Source organism: Trachypithecus francoisi, unplaced genomic scaffold (genome assembly GCF_009764315.1).
Source record: "Trachypithecus francoisi isolate TF-2019V2 unplaced genomic scaffold, Tfra_2.0 Lachesis_group21, whole genome shotgun sequence".
NCBI lineage: Eukaryota > Metazoa > Chordata > Mammalia > Primates > Cercopithecidae > Trachypithecus > Trachypithecus francoisi.
The window spans coordinates 9,328,903-9,346,647 of record NW_022681467.1 but is presented as its reverse complement, the minus strand read 5'-3'; the positions used below and the strand labels follow the sequence as shown (position 1 = coordinate 9,346,647).

The 17,745-nt window shown below is 39.1% G+C and overlaps 1 long non-coding RNA gene across 2 annotated transcripts; it reads left to right on the top strand.

The window, feature by feature from the left end:
* The first annotated feature begins 3,798 nt into the window (after positions 1-3,798).
* On the top strand, positions 3,799-13,271 carry LOC117068246. Of its 2 annotated transcripts, none has more exons than XR_004431043.1 (3): positions 3,799-4,080; positions 11,128-11,333; positions 12,076-13,271. It is a non-coding gene; the product is annotated as an uncharacterized LOC117068246 (long non-coding RNA). The 2 variants fall into 2 exon arrangements; XR_004431042.1 differs by having other exon boundaries at positions 11,128-11,396.
* Positions 13,272-17,745: the final 4,474 nt, after the last annotated feature.

Below are 17,745 nucleotides of genomic sequence, written 5' to 3'. Positions count from 1 at the left end.
ATAAATATAACATTTATTAAATTCTTATTATGTGCCAGACACTACTCTAGGTACTTTACATATATTAACTCATATAATCTAAAAACAGCATTCTGAAGTAAAAGCTATCATCCCTGTTTTATAAATAAGAGAACTGAGGAATGTGGAAATCACAGAGCTGTTGATGGAAACAGGATTTAATTCCGGAAAGTTTGGTTTTAAGGCTTGTGCTCTAAGGCACCAAAAGCTATAAAATGTAGATCAAAGCCTTCTACTATGCCCTGTTGGCTTTCTTCCCAAAAGTTTGCCATCTTTTAGTCTCTTACCAGGAAAAAAAAAGGCATGCTTGTACCCAAATACTGTATCAATACACAGACGCACACACTACTGTACTGGGGGTCCTCCTCTGCATGGCTGACCTCTGCCTCGTGGTCCTCCGGCCTTTGCCTCTCTTTGGATCACCACAGTGCCTGGCCCTGGCGTCAGGAGATTTCCCAAGCTGCAATCCCTTAGCTCTATGAGTGGGGGTGGGAGGGGGTGGTATTCATCTCCCCCCTGAGTCAGTCAGGGGCTCCGTAAGAAACAGAAGGCAGACTCGTTGCATTTGCCTGGAGAGAGTTGAATGAAGTGGGCAGGATTGAGGACCCAAGTAAGGCAGGGTGAAGCCCCCAAAGACCAGCAGCAGTAGGTAGACGTCACCATCTCAAGGGTGGAAGGAGCAAGGGGAGAGATCATGTTATTGGAACCTCTTCCAAGGAAGATCCTTAGAAGAGGGGGCTCTGGACAGGAGCAGAGGCCACAGAGGGAAGCAGACAAATCGCAAAGAAGCTACAGGGAAACAGAGGGAAGCAGACAAATCGCAAAGAAGCTACAGGGAAATAGGGGGAAGGAATATCAGGACTGCTCTCTTTGTCTCCACCCTCCAGGCTCCCGATGATGATCCCTCTCACTGGCTAATCCAACTAAGGCCAGAGGGCAAAGAAGCCCAGGAGATGCCACCCTTAGAGGTCGGTCTTCCTGCGGCTAGAGGAGGATGGATATAAACAATGATAGATGGGCAGCAAGTGAGTAAGAACTAACCATGGAGCCCCACGAGGATGGGGAGGGCCAGGAAACCCCAGCTTTCTCTATGGTGACCTTCAGCCAATCTCCACGAGCTCAGCCGCGTCAGGCCCTGTTCCCTGCTGTGCCAGATTCCTCTTTGTCGAGAGTCTGAGCAGCTCTTGAAGCCCTTTCCGCCACGCCCTACGGTGTAGATGGCGTTTCTGCTCCTCTCCCATCTGCTTCTTTCCTCCTACTCTCAGTGGACACTTCTCATCCAATCAATGTTGCTTCTCTCTCATTCTCTTTGAATTTGTGGATTTAAAGAGTCATCTTTTTTTAAAACGCTGTTTTAGTAAGGTCTTGAGAAGGAGAGAATTAAAACGCATGAGGTCAAACCACTAAGTTTAACTGAAAAGTTTAATAGAGCCTTGAATCTTTAAATATATGTTTTTCCAGATAAGTTTATTTATAGGTATTGCATATTTTAGGTTATAATTAATTGAATTTTAAAAATTTATTTTCAAGCTAATTTTTTAGTTTTTAGATAAGATTTTTAATGTTTGTATATTAACTTAGTTACTAGTCATCTTAATAAATTAGTTTATTTTTTAAATTGTAACTTATTTGACTGGAGTAATCTAGGTATATATTTTATATCAGAGCAAATAATATATGTTTCATGCTTCTTTCAAACACACACAAACACATATATATATATCCTTAGTATATTTTTCTTGTTTAACTTCTTTGGTTAGTACTTCCAGAATAATGTTAAATAAGTTTTAATAGCATTCTTGTCCAGTTTACAAAATAGAAATGTTTCTATTTTTTTACCTTTAAATATGGTAATTCATATTCTATATGTGATTATTCCACTTCATGACTCATATGCCATCTATTCTTATTATACTGTTTTTCCTTTTACATGAGAGGGAAATGTAGGATATTTGCAACTGCCTTTTTAAATTTAATGAGTTAATCTTATGTTTTATGTCATCTGATTTACATTATATTATGTTAACAACTTATGCTTTATATTAGATTTTTGAATTCCTGGAATAAATATGTGATTACAATTGCCTGTTATTAACAATATGCTCCTGAGTTTTATTTGCTAATATTTCATTAAGATATTGACTTTAGTAACTACTTTCTTAGAAAACAGTTATTTTAATCTAGGCTTTTGATTTATTTCTAAAGTTTTAATACATGTTCTGTTTTGTGATTATTTTAATTTTCTCTGTATCAATTAGTGTTTTTCTTTTTACATTTTTGTTTGTTTGTTTGTTTGTTTGTTTGTTTTGAGACGGAGTCTCGCTCTGTCACCCAGGCTGAGTGCAGTGGCCGGATCTCAACTCACTGCAAGCTCCGCCTCCCGGGTTCACACCATTCTCCCGCCTCAGCCTTCCGAGTAGCTGGGACTACAGGCGCCCGCCACCGCACCTGACTAGTTTTTTGTATTTCTTAGTAGAGACGGGGTTTCGCCGTGTTAGCCAGGATGGTCTTGATCTGCTGACCTCGTGATCCACCCCTCTCGGCCTCCCAAAGTGCTGGGATTACAAGCTTGAGCCACCGCGCCCGGCCCCCTCTTTTTACATTTTTTTACTTCTTTTGTGTTTCTACATTCTTGCCCATTTTTTTCCCAGTTAAGTTTGTCATTTTCATAGTTGATTATTGCTATTATTTAAATATAGTTTTCCTTTTAACTTTGTTTTGGTTTTATGTACAATCTCTGCTTCCCCCTGCCAACATTTTCTAGCTCCTTATTTTATTTTATTTTCATTATTTCCTCTCTTCTGTTTTCTTTAGATTATTTTATTCTCTTTGTCTTTTTTATTTAGATGCTTAATTTATCTAATTTTTAATTTCCTAATGATATATAGTATTTAAGACTTTAAAGTGTGTTAAGAATTAAGCTTTAGCTATACTAAGTTGTGCTGATTCTTAGATATTTCTTGCTCTTTCATTCACTGAAGTTGTTTCCCCAACACTGTCATAGTTTTGACTGTTGAATAATTGATGATGGTGTTCTCTTTGTTATTATAATGTTTACTCTTTTATTCTTGAGAGTATTGTTATTATTTTGTGTGGCAAAAAAAAAAAAAAGAGTTTTAGCAACCTGCTCTCAAACTGCCCCTGTGAGCCTCAAGTCCTGGGCATGGGACTTTTTGACAGGAGTAATTTGAACTGTCACTAGGTCAAAAGATTTTTTGTTGTTGTTGTTGTTTTGTTTTTTTTAACGTGAGGACATGGTGACAAGTGCAAAAGAGCACACTTTTAGATTTAAAAATATACACTGGGTTGTGAGGCAGAGTCTCAAACCCAGATGTGTCATATAGGTAGTGTTCTCTGATTTTGTAACTGAAAAAATTTATGACTCTGCACCTGTCTCTCTAGTACCATTTGATCTAGCCTATTCCTCATCTTCTCCTTGTTGAATCCAGTGATTTCTTTTCATTTACTTTTGTGTACCAGTCACAGACCAGAACTCAGAATTTCTAGCCACCTAGATGGCTCCAATATCCCAAGGAAATTAACAGGGGCATCAAGGGGCTGGACTGTGTCCACTGCTCCTTGGCTGAAGTGATCTTCTTGAAGCCGGTAGTGCACATCTTTCTCAGGAAGAGTTTCACTCTCACTCTGGCTTCTGGCTGTACTCAGTCTTGGAGCTCTAACTACATTTACCCCTGGCTTCTATTGTGACATATGCAGCATGAACTTTTGATGAAATAATACATATTGTGTTGCTTAACCAAATGATCCCAGGAGCAGGCACATAGCTGTTTGCTGTCGCTCTCTCTCTCCCTCTCTCTGCCAACCTCACACCAGGCTTAGGGTCATGATAAACTATAGGATCCTTGTGCACACCACTTAAATCCAAGGGAAGTAGAGGTGTCTTTGACACCAAGGGGTGCCATGATGTCATCTCTCTACTGTCCTCCTTCATAAGGATGAATTGGGCAGAAAATGCAGTGTTTCCATCCTCCGAAGGCCCGGACAGGAAACAGAAGCAGAGCAGTGGTTCTCTTCCACTCTCGCTTCACCCAACATCAAGGCGTAAGTTCACTTTGCCCACTTCCTTTTTCTAAGCCTTTCCTCTCCTTTTGTCATTGAAACTCCCTTTTATCTAGTGGACTGTGCCCTATAGTAGAAGGGATTTCAAATCACCATGCAAATCTGCACAACTCTACGTGGGAGAATGATGGATCATTGAAAGATGGATGTAGTATCTCTGCATTAGCTATAAATTATAACTGCAGCTACCTCTTCTCTCTAGAGGGTGAGTAGGAGAGAACCTGTAGCTACACCATGTAGGCTGAAAATTGAGCATCAGTGAATACTTTGAAATATCCTACTATGCAAAGTAGTATGCTAAACAAACTCTCCCTCCATCCTTAAAGTTTTACTATTCCTTATCACAGACTCTTAGATTTGTGTTAGGGATAGGGCTGTGTAATCTCAGAGTTGGGAATGGTACAGATTTGGTTCAGGGATTGGTGTAAAAGTTCAGAAATGGAATTAGGTTGGAACTGAAGTGGTGTCGTTGTCTGGGATAAATACCTGGGTTTCATTGTCTCCAAGAAGATTAAAGACATGGACACACACATACACACAAGGAGTAAGTTTAGGAGCAGAGATTTAATAGGTAAAAGATAAAGAAAGGAGAATAGGAGGTTCTCCAAATAGGAGATCTGGCCTGTGGCAAGAGCACCAGATATTATAGGCAGGCTCGAGGAGGCGGTGTCTGATTTATGTAAGGCCCACAGATTGGTTGGACCAGGTGTGACATTTACATAGCCAGCGGGGAAGGCTGCCCACTCCACCCTAATCTTATTATGCAAATGAGCTTTCCACTTGGTCAGTGCCATCTTGTCTGCTCCTTACTGTACATATGGCTGGCAAAGAGAAAGGAAGATGGAGCCGCCATGTTGGACATGTCTAGCCCCAGATAGCCTTTTCCTATTGGCACAACTGCCATCATTCATCCTTGCAAGCTTCCAACTTGCTTGCCTATGTCTGCAGCCCAGTTTTACAGGCTGCCCTTTGTTAGAAAAGAAAATGATTTGGGGACTCCTTTACATTAAAAGGAAAACCTTACTGAGGACTCCTATACTTTCACTATCTGCTTAAGATTTCCTCTTAACTCTTTTATCAGAATTAGGTTGCACCCAAAAAGTGTGTGATGTGGAGTTATCTGTTTACCACACTTGATAGTCTCAGGAATGATCCTCAAGTGCCATGTTTGTTTATTCTCTGAGCATTTACAAGAATCTTGAATGATCTGCACCTCTTTTGAAACTACAATAGGTGTTTTCATTTATTTTCTGCTAATAAATAGACTTAGCTACTTATTACTAATTGAAAGCATTTCATTTTCCACTTGAAGTTTGCAGAGTGTGCATAACATTCTTTTCAAAGACTTTCTGGTTATGCCAACCTTATTTGGTATAGTATTTTTAGACTGTGAGGGCATTGGAGGAGTTAGTTGACAGTGAGATCTCTTATTCTCAGCTCCAGGGTAGATCTTCATCTTTTTAATCACAAAAATCACAAATTGTAGATCATTTAAACAGTACAGGAATGAATAAATAAACGTCCTTATACTTGGATTTGGAGTTAAGATTGGGGTAAGAGACAGGCATAGAGTAATATTCAGGTACATCAACCATATGCATTAACAGGTAATAAGAAACCATGATTTCACATTTTAACTGGGCTGACAATGCAACATGAAAATGACTGCACTAACCTAACCCATCATCAAACAGGAATGCTTTTCTTGGAAACTTGGTTGTGAAGGCGAGAAGGGCAGTAATTACATGGGTCTGCATGGTCAAAAGAGTTTAATCCTTTTGTTGTTATTGTTAATTAAACGCAACTCTTGGGATATGTAAAAGATGATAAGAGGTGAGATTCTTCCAACACAACTGGGATTAAATCTGCAGATGGCACACGAAGTAGAGCCAAACCCTCTCCCACCCTTCTGTTGTGTAGGGCTGATGTTCCTGGCTTTCCTTTAGGTACCAGATGGAAACCACTCTTGAGCAACCCTCCTTGGTGACTCACTGGCTCATTATCCCACAGCCAGCTCAAGTATTTATACACATTGTCATTTGATCTGGTGGGTTCTTCAGAACATTTGGACTTGATGGGCCATTTTATTGACCCCATTATTGACTATCATGTGTGGTATTTAACTGAAGAGGTAGTTTTGAAGACTCATATATACTTTTCCTACATAAAGGCAAGCATTTGTCCAAGGCAGCCAGTCATAGGAAAGGGGAGTAAAGACTTTTGCTTCTATTCTCTCTAGAGTTCTTGCAATATGCAGTCCCTTAATGAAGCCAGATGCATCCTCTTGCGCTTGGCTTCAACATGATCAGTGAAAATGACTCAGAGCTGTAATTTTAATATGCCAATTATTTTCTAAAGAAAAATATAAGACTGCTTTATATGCAGAAAGTCATTTGTGTCTATTTCACACATCGTAGGTTCTTTGCACTGGGTTTGACTGTTTACTCTCTAAGAAATCCATCGTATTTATAAGGTTTAGTGTTGCCGTAAAATTTCTGGCTCCAAAAATATTTGTAAAGTCTCTGTCATAAATCACTTTTAACTTTGTAAATTTGTCAATTGTATAACATATGTCAGGTAAACTACACATGACCAGACAGTTTTATGACCATAAGCAGAGGCCAGCCTATTGTCTCATGCCAGCTTATGCACAGGTTGGCAAGAGACACCTTCATAAAGAAAGAGATAAACCAGATTCAAGCTTTAAAATAGATTACTCATTTATTGGCCACTTTTACTACCATTTATAAGCTCACAATTTTTGAAATAAAAGAGACTCTGTCATTTAAAATTACATATTTTATTTATTTATTTATTTAAAATATAATTTATTAGGCTTCGGGAAAAAATTTTAGGTAAAAATCACTCACAAATCCACCTTTCTAAAGATAACACTAATAACATTTTTATTTTTCCTATGGTTTAGTAGTGAGAATTGGACATGGAATCTATTGTGTTAGGGGACGGTAATATATTTGCTTAAGAATAAACATAAAATATAACTGGTAGATTGAATTGAGTTTAGGTATGTTTGAGTATGCTCTAAATGTGATGCAACTAGAAATGATACGCGTCAAGAAAAGGGCACATTGGGAGGAACAGACTGGCAAAAAGAGACTGCACAATATTTACATTTTTGAAACAATAAAGAAGTAAGCCAAGAATTCATTTTGGAGTTCAAACAAATAAAGCAGAGGTCTTACTAACGTGCAACTGAGTAGGAACGACTCCTTTTTGCCCCAATTATGGGGGTCTGCTTCTTAGGGCGATGATATTATTAGGTTGGTGCAATCATAATGCAGCTTTTTCCATTACTTTTAAATGGCAAAACTGCAATTATGTTTGCACCATCCTAATACAATGAGAAATGCTGCATGCAATTGAAGTAAGCAGTAATTAGGGACAAAGGTATGTGTGTTCTAGAAAGTTCTACCAAGGGAAGGTCAGGAAAGGAGTCTGAGAGGTTTGCTCAATGGGAAAAGGAAGAGATCATGAGGGAAATGGACTGGGATTCCAAGTAGAAAAAAATGTTATTGGGCCCTCAGGTCAGGGAGGCAGATTCAGAGAGTGTTTAAAGGGGTGGGCTTTGAGTTCAGACTCCCTGGGTTCAAATGCTGGTTGAGCAAGCAACCTAGCCTCTTAGTTTCCTTGATAGAAAAATGAGAATGGTAATGCTTGTAGTGAAGATTGTGAGAATTAGAGGATGTAGAATGCTTTAAATAGCACTTTACTTGGCTCATAGTAAAGTAACTGGATAAATATTAGCTATTGTTGTCCCACAGTGTCTTGATCGTGCTAGTGTAGACAAGCTGAGGTGTTGAAGCATTGCTTGCCCATTGCTGCATGGAAGAAATCTGAGGATTAAGACACGGTCCAATGGGTTTTCCTGCAGGGTTTATGAAATGGCTTGCATTAGTAACAACGGGAGGGGGCTTTTTCTATTTCAATAACATTCTCCACACTGTAGAAAATGTATTCTGCTCTATTTTCCACCCAGGGGTTTAGGATTGGGAGATGAGAGTCAACATTTGTATATTTTTACATTTGTGGTGCCCTAACATGTGATTTGCCTTTTGACTTTTTATTTAATATTGAAATAAGCCCTTTCCAGTTAGACCTTTTTATACTGTTAATTCTTAACTAATATTAATATTATAATATTAGCATGCTTAGTATTAATGTCCACGTGATAGAGTATTATATGATTGTATTATGATGTACTTAACTATTGTTTACTATTAGAAATTTTGTGAATTCTGATATTTTCATGTTATAAATGATGTGACAGTGAGCCTCTCCTACTCATTCATTTCCTTAGGAACTACTTATTGAGCACCCACTATATTCCAAGCTCTCTGGGAGGCACTGGGAATAGCAGTGAGCTTGAAATAAATCTTGGTACATCTCTGATGTTCATTAGGGTAGGTTGCTGGAAGCAAAATTGCTGTTCAGAAGAAATAGACATTTTAAGGCTCTTGATATCTACTGCCACATACTACTTAGAAACATGCTGATTTACAGGTCTGTAGTACTAGATCATACAATTCATCCTGAATCAATATAATTCTTTCTTTCTTTCTTTCTTTCTTTCTTTCTTCTTTCTTTCTTTCTTTCTATCTTTCTTTCCTTTCTTTTCTTTCTTTCTTCTCTTTCTACCTTTTTTGAGTCAGGGTCTTACTCTGTCTCCCAGGCTGGAAAGCAGTGGCTCAATTATGGCTCACTGCAGACTCAAGCTCCTGGGCTCAAGCAGCCCTCCTGCCTCAGCCTCCTGAGTTTCTAGAACCACCAGTGTATGCCACCAAGCCTGAATACTTTTTTAAATTTTTTTAAAGTAGGGTCACTATATTGCCCAGGTTGGTCTTGAACTTCTGGCCTCAAATCATCTTCTTGCCTCAGTCTCCCAAAGTGCTGGGATGACAGGCATAAGCCACCACGCCTGGCCAAATAAAATGTTTTTTAGGTATTCACATAAGTCTAAAAACATCTCCACCCACTGGAGAAAGCAGATGGAAACTCAGTTCTGAGAAATGATTTTCCCTTTCCACATCATGACTTTCAGCATAGTGAATAAACTACAGCGACTCATTTAATTTGGTGAAATCATTTTAAAAGACTGGAAATAAGAATGAGAAAGATGGAGAAAGAATAAAACCTTTGCTATTGATTAATCAAGCAATATACTTTTATAAAACACATGCTTCCGTATTTTGAAAGCAAAGGGACATGGTTTGAGGATAAGTGTTCAAAAGATTATGACAAAAACAATATTATAGTGAGATTCTAAATGATTTCAACTTTCCCTGTTATTTTAAGCTATTGGGTATGTGGAAATAGGATGCATCAAAGATTGGCCACATGGAAAAAGGAAAAATGGAGTGATAGGGCAGAACACATTAGGTGCCAGCAACGCAATGAAACTCAATAGGCATTAAAAGCAAATGCAAAACTCGGTCCACTGATTAAGCTATAAGCCTTGTTTCAATGTGCTTTTTATTAAAATGGAAACTTTCCTTTACATCAATGGAACCATAGATTAATCCCTGTCTTTATTCTTGTGGATTAAGGAGCTACCTACTCAGGATTTTAAAACAAGATCACAAAAAACAGTTTCCTTTGAAAAATTTTTGTTGGAGAACATTTTCTTGGTGTTGAATTTAGAGCCTGATCAGTGGCAGAAGAGGTGGAAACGGCCCCTAGGCTCACAGCACATAATCAGTGTAGGTTCCAGGAGAAGAGTTGGTACCCTCCTTAAAGGTCCAGAAAGAGGCCACTGGCTCATCTTCTGAGAGGGGAAAGCACAAAATCAGATGCATCTGATACCTGCAGAAGACTACCAACAAGGCTTTGCTCTGAAGCAAGATTCTTGTTTCTGAAAAGGTTAAGTGTTCAGAATCACCATCCTCTCAGGAATACTACTACCACTATTGCAGCTACCATTTAAGCTGTTACCGCATGCTGAATACTCTAATGTCTTTCATACATAAACTTGTTATACCTTCCCAAAAGCCAGGGAAAGATATGCTATTGAACTCTATAAGGCAAAGAAAGCGAACCATGGAAGGGTTTGATTGCATGTGTAGGATCATACAACTCCCATAAAAGGATTTGAATTCAGAACTTACTTTAAAAACTTTGAATGGAGGATTGCTCAAAAAACATACTTGGAAAACAACATAAGAATAAGAGTCCAGTTTCCCAACCTGAAATACAAGGTAAATGGGAGCACCAACAAGGTAACTTAATGCTAAATGGATGAGATATGGAATCCTGAAATCCCTACCAACTCAGGATAAGGTCAGTCTCCTACCCTAGGGAATTTGTAAGGATTAGATCTTAGTTGTAATAGTTAAAATACATCATAGGGAAACCTGAGATCATTCTTGGAGCTATAAGCCTGTGACTGTGTTCTCCCAAAAAAGTTAACATGCCAGGCACGATTTTCCTCATCAAAATCCCCTTGATCTTAACTGAGTTTAAAATGATCCTTCTTGATCACTTAAACCACCACACCAAAAAGAAACTAAAACAGGCCAAATTTGCCCTGAAGTCCTCTCCAAGTAACAAATCTTAGAGTGAAACTTTAGAAAGCAAAGAAAGGAAGCACCTTTGAGTTGATAGTATAGGGGATACCCCCTGTAGATTCTAGTCATTTCTATAACCTGCAAACCTCAGTACGGACAGGCCCAAAACAAACTCAGATAAAGGCAGGGCTAGTCTCTCTCTCCTTTTCTAAGTCTTACCTGGATTCTGTATAAGCAGATAAAACGCAGATAAGCTGATCTCACTCAAAGTGCAAGTCAGTGCTTATTAACTGCACACAAAGAGAGAAATACAAAAACTGAGAGCATTTTGACATTTTTATGAAAATTTGCCATTGCCATGTGTTCTGCTTAACAATTGCTGTTTAACAAACAAAAATAAAACAAAGTGGTCTAAAACAAAAATGTATTATCATGTCTCATGGTTATGTGGGTTGATTGGGCTCAGCTGGGCATTTCTCACGTGGTGTCTGTCTTGTTTTGCTTTTAGAAGGCAGCTGGAGCTGGAGTTAACTAAAGACTCAGTTGGACAAGGCTTTCAGGATGGTTCCTTCATTCATGTACTAGGCACCTCATCTGGAATGGCTAGCACAGCTGGAGGCTGGCTGGGCATCTGTCTCCATGCAGCCTCTCCATTTGGACAGCTTGGGCTTCCTCTCATCATGATGGTTTCAGGATAGATCTACCTGTTAACTGGTGGGTGGCTTCTCCTAGAGAACACACAGCAAGTATCCAGGATTGGGAACTGCAAGGCTTCTGGTAAACTAGCCTGGAAGTCACACAGAATCATTTCTACCACATTCTGTTGCTCACACCCACAGGCACAGCCCAGATGTAAGAGGAAAAAGGGGACATATAGGGATAGGCTAGCTACTACAACATGATATCCAAGTGCATGATGACCAAATTCATCTTGTTGAGCTCAGTATAAACTGGTTCAGGAGTAGAACTTACATGGCAATTTGCACATGGCAGGTGCTGCCTACTGGTCATATACATTGGATTCAAGCATTACCACAAAGAGTTTGAGAACTCTAACCTCTTAATCTCTGCTTCTGCCCTATCTGTCCTTATTTCTACAACTACACTCAGCACTGGTTTTCAACCTCAGTATATTCCTTTGATTCTCACATATGAAATGAACTTTTTCTTCAGCAACTCCTAGGACACAGTTTTTTTCCTAACCACATACATTTGATCTCAAGCTCTCCTCCGGCTTGACCCTCTTCTTACTTTGGCTCTGCTGTATTTTTCTTCAACCAAGCCTTGTTTTATAGCATGAGCAGCTCAGCACTACGAAACAACACTTGCAGACTTCTGGGATGTTCACTTTTGCCTCACGAAATTTACATTTTAAAAAAGAAAACCTTTACAGATTGACAAGAGTAAAGCAGCAGGCTTCTTTAATGTCATCAATGTCATTTTTCTCTCCTGTCAGGGATTTGGAGACGCAGAGATTTCCATTAAAAAATTATTTTGAAAATGTCAGAACACCCAATAGTAGAAGAGTAAAAACACCTTTCGCCATTATCCACATTCAGCAATCATCAAAACAATTGATTTTTAAGAAAATCCATTGATTTATTAGAAGACTCCATAGTCAACTTCTGTTGGGTTGAAGGAGAGAGCACAATAAAAAGTTCTCAACTATTCTGGCTTTATTCAAGGACAGAAATTTCATCTCTTGAATTTTTGGATAATTTATCTTTCATCATCTCTGGTTGCTGCACAGCAAAATGTTTTGAGAAACACATACCTAGAAACGAGCAAAATTCCTTCCCAAGGATCAGTTCAGCAGATAGAGTCCTAAATATCGGATTTGATAAAGGTGTTAATGTCATGGCATTGTCAGGGGTGGTCAGTGTTGCAGAGAACAACTTCTGGCATCCTCAGATGGGACACACCAGAATCAGTAGAAGCATGGCTACATCTCACACTGGGTGTACTCATTAAATTTCTACATGTACATAGATTTGGCAGAGTGAAACAAAAAAGACTTGAAATATGAAACTATTATTGATCCTCTTGCACAGTGAAATGACTTTGCGTAAATGATTCTTAGATCAATTAGATCAATCTTAGATCAAAACAGTCTTGTTTTCTAAGGCAAACATTCATGTTTTAGTGCATCAAGAGAACACTTGGGAAGAACACAATGTTGTTCTTCAAGTATTTCAGAGTCTGTCCTACAGAAGAGGAATTACACTTACCCACTGTTATTCCTGAGGTCAGAACTAGGACAAGTGGGTAGATATTGTGGGGAGGTGAACTTCACATCAACTTAACAAAACTATATTTAAACTTAACCTTTTTTTCAAAGTGGAGAGAGCTCCCATGTAAGACGGTGAGCTTCCAGTCATGAACAAAGTTAAGCACATGTTGGGTAACTGCCTTCGGGGGAGGCTGAAGAGGGATTTTCATAATACAAGAGTTCTTAAGCTCTGTGTGTGTGTGTCCATGTTGTGTACGTGTAATTGTGTATTCATGGCAAACTTTGAAAACTAGAATTGTTGGTAGTCCCAGAAGAGATTAACAGACTCAAAACAGCTTTAAACACTTCGGTGATAATTAAGTACCATCATCACTGTGGCACAGCAATATCCCAAAGACTCTATAAAAGTTAGACACAGTTTGTACACTACTCTCTTCACTTTTCTTCTAGTACTGTGTTGAACTTTTTATTATCACAAGAGACTCTTGTCTGTATTCACAAGCAAATTTTTAGCATGTTGTGGTATTTTAGTAAAAACTTCATTTATCTCTAGTGTTGGATTGATGCTACTCCATACCTTGTCTAAAACTCAATTCATCTCAACTTTCCATCAATGGCATTTCTATAAATATAATTTAAAATTTTTGGCAGTATACATGAAGGCTTCTAGTATACTGGTATGCCTTACCACACCAGTTGTTATGGAAGGTACGTTGGGCCTAGTCATTTCCAAAGGTTTGAAGTTACTTCTCTCACTTTGTGTTACATTTGTTGGAAGAAAGTAAACTAGTACCAAGATCTTATGAAAGGTGGGAGATTTTTCTCCTGCAAAGATAGGTTTATTTTAAAATTAACCAAGAGAATGCAAGAAAGCCTTCTGATTTCTTTCCTTTTTTTTTCTCCAGAGGCCTAAAATGTTACTGAGTGCCAGAATCTCAAACACATGTTTTACAAATAAAATGACATCTGTACACAAACCATCGATCATTATATTAATTATTACATGATTTGCCTTGTTTTGAAGGGTATGTGGTACAGCTTTGGTGAGCAAATAGTCATAAAAGAATCGTATTTGCTCTGCCCATGCCACTCTCTTGAGTTGAATGCACATGTCCTTAGAAAACTGCAGAGAATTAGCCCATTGTATTTGATGCTTTTTATGTGACTGCCTGACAAGTTTTTTTTTCCTAATGACAGAAGTGATAAATAATCAGTGCATAAAATTTGAAAAAATGCAGATCAATGCAAAAAGGAATCACCACTAACACAGATAATTTTTGTTAACACATTAGTAAATTTTCTTAGGTATTGCATCTAAATTTCCCTGGGACTATTGGAATAGGTCATATTAAGGAAAAAGAGTTACTAATAAGTCAGAAAGCCAGATCTTCTGCATATATGATCACTGTTACTATGGAAACCAACACTTTCCTGGATGTGACAAGCAAGCATGCTGAGGAAATGTGAGCTGATAGCATCATGGTAGGAAGCTGGGAGGAGGAGGCCTGTCCCTGCTGGAAAGCTGTGCCCAAAATGAGGACATCAACAGGAACATGCGGTGCACATTTGTGTCACCACCAGGCTAAAAGAACCTCCAAGGCCTGGACCTGACAAGAGACAGACAACCTCACACAATACCCAAGCCCTAGCTGCAACCCAACCACAGGGGACTCTTCACCTTTGTATCTCAGCACCCAGAGCAAGGCCTAGCAACAGATAGGCAGGGAAGATGCTCCCCAAGTATCTGTCGAATGTATGAGCAAAATAGTCATGGTGCTCAGGACCAAGGTGGTCTTTCTCCAGACCTTTTCTTTCACTCATAAATGAGCCTTAATGAGCGTGTGCTTGTTATTATAAATACAAAAGATGATATAACAAGCTGGTTTTGTTTTTCCTAAAAACATATCTCCTTGGCTCCAGGAAAGCCCCTAGAACCAGGAACTTTGAGTACAGTGGAACTTTGTGCTGAGATGCCAGTTAGAGAATCACTAGGCATGGATAGCCTTCCTACTGGAAAAGTAATTTAATCGTAGTGTGCTCTGGCTTCGGGCTATTTGCTGTAATCCGAATAGAGAAAGCATTTTAGAAGCTGTGTGACAGTCTCCTATATTCATCCTGGATCCTTCTTTCTATAGAGCTGTAGGTAAAACTACTAACTAAAATTTTAATAAGACCCTCCATGTGTTCTCTGTCTCTGACAATTAACAAAATTTCTTTTCAAAGGGAAGAGAATGAGTTTTTACATATCCCTCCAATTTTCAAAAAATACAGCATCCCTCATAGTCTTTTTTCTCAGTTTTTGCTCCAGTTGAAGGTGATCTGTTGATGAAGGCCAGATAACAAGGCCCACAATTTTACCATAATATTCCAAAACAAGTGAAATAGCTCTTTTTAAAAATAATTTATTCATTAATTAATTTTTATTTTCCTCAGCTTTATTAAGGTATAGTTGACAAATAAAAGTTGTACATATCTACAGTATACAATATGCTGTTTTCATATATGTGTACATTGTGAAATGATTAAGTCAAGTTAGATACTAATTATTTTATAAATTAGAGCAATTTGTTTCCTAGAGATTAAGAAAATACAATTCAATGGAAAATGTGAGCTACTGATAAAGAGAGTAACCTGAATAAAACATATTAGGGTCAGATCTATAAGCTCTTGTGGCTGCTTTTTAGGAATTTGGGAGCCACCAGTTCTACCATCAAGATGAGATCCGGCCTCACTTGTCTTATTTCATCTATTCTGTGAGAGTTACAGCTCTTTTTCTTGTCTCATTAAAAGGATCCGCCCATGGTCTTGACAATTATTTTCAAGGTTCACCCAGTCATCTACAGGTCAGGATTTACAAGTAAGGTTCTTCTTGTGCATTTTCCAAAGCCGTAAATAAAATTCTAACTCTAATTGACCGTTCTCCATGATTATGTGGATCTGAATAAAACACTCACTGTAGTCAGCATCCATGTGTATTTGAGTCCCTGTTGAAGGGGAATGGCCCATTTCATGTTTTATACTATACCCAGAGCAGACATCACAATGTCACATGACAATGTTATGATCCAGATGTCAATTATATTTAAATACAGCCCTCGGAACTCAACAATTCTCTTTATTAGGAAGTTCATAATTTTGTGTGGGTTTTTTTTTCTGTTTCTGTTCTTCACCCGTGGTAGGCAGGATTCTAAGATGGCCTCCAATATTCCTGATTCCTGGTGTAAACAACTTGTATAATCTCCCCAGCCTTGAGTGTGGGCAGAAACTGTAAACAAGTAAAATATTACTCCTATAGGTAGATATATATTTCTCTGGTGGAGATATTTAGAATATATAACTAAGGTCAGTAATCAATTGACTTTGGGTTAATCAAAGGAAAATCATCCAGGATAAACCAGATCTCATCAGCTGATCTCTTAAAAGCAAGGTTAGAGGTCAGAGACAGGAAATCAGGAGACCTGCTTTTGCTGGCCTTAAAGAAGATGAAATCCGCCATAAGTTCTATAGGCAAAAGTAGCTGAATTCAGTTAACTTAAATGATCTTGGAAGAAGATTCTGCACATGACAGTCTTGACTGACACTTCGCATTTTTTTGAGACCTAAGTGGAGGATTCAGCTAAGCTGTGCCTAGACTCCTGACCCGTGGAAACTGCGAAATCATAAATGGGTCTTGTTTTAAACCACTGAATGTGTGGTAATTTATTAAACAGCAATAGAACTAATGTCTCCTCTCTTTTTCTTTTCTTTTTTTTTGAGACGGAGTCTTACTCTGTCACTCAGGCTGGAGTGCAGTGGCACCATCTTGGCTCACTGCAAGCTCCGCCTCCCAGGTTCACACCATTCTGCTGCCTCAGCCTCCCAAGTAGCTGGAACTACAGGCGCCTGCCACCATGCCTGGCTAATTCTTTTAAATTTTTAGTAGAGACGGGGTTTCACTGTGTTGGCCAGGATGGTCTCCATCTCCTGACCTCGTGATCTGCCCACCTCAGCGTCCCAAAGCGCTGGGATTACAGGCGTGAGCCACCGTGCCCGGCCAATGTCTCCTCTCTTACACATGTGCACGAGAACATACACACAGACACATACACAATGTCTAAGCGGCCCCAGCCCCTTTCATTTTTAAGGAAACTTTTGTTTGGTAGGGAACTTCCCCTTAGAAGATTCCCTACATTTCCCATGTCAACTAGGGAAAGGCTCTCTCTCTCCTGCTGTAGGCACCTCTGTCCCAGTCACAGCTGTGAGCAGAGTGCACCTCTGTTCTCTGTAATGTCTTAGGGCTCTAGACACACACCTGGGAGCCAATGTGAGCCAAAGAGGTCCCCTGCAGGAAACAAAAAAGAGGATGATAAGGAACGGAGGGTTGCACTGGAGTTTAGTCTTTTGTGTCTTCCTCTTTGGAATCCAGGCTGCTCTCAGAACTTCCAGATGCTTGCCCTTGTTTAGACCTTACATACATGTCGGACCCTTTGCCTCAGCCTGATACCTGGAAGATTTGGTTGATAAAACTGCCTAACCCTGATGTCCTTGTTTGTTTTTCTGCCATTGCTCTCCAGGGCCCTGCCGTTTGACTAAGTTTGTGACTGTATTGCCTTTAAGAAATAAAACATCCCCTGATAAGGCCATCCTACCAGGTAGATTTGCAACAAGTGAAGCCCTGGGTGAATGGGGTAAGAAACCCCACTCATCATGAGATAGTGTAGGAGTTATAAATGAGAGCCTTGGGGTCAGACAACATTGAATTTGTGCTAAGTCACTTCCTGAGAAATTGGAATTATTTCCTGTGCTCCAGTCTCCTTATCTGCAAAATGAGATGTCTACCTCATCTGGTGGATGGAGAATTGAGTAGAGAATGCTTGTGTGGCTCTTACACAGAGATGAGGAGCCATTTAGGAAGTC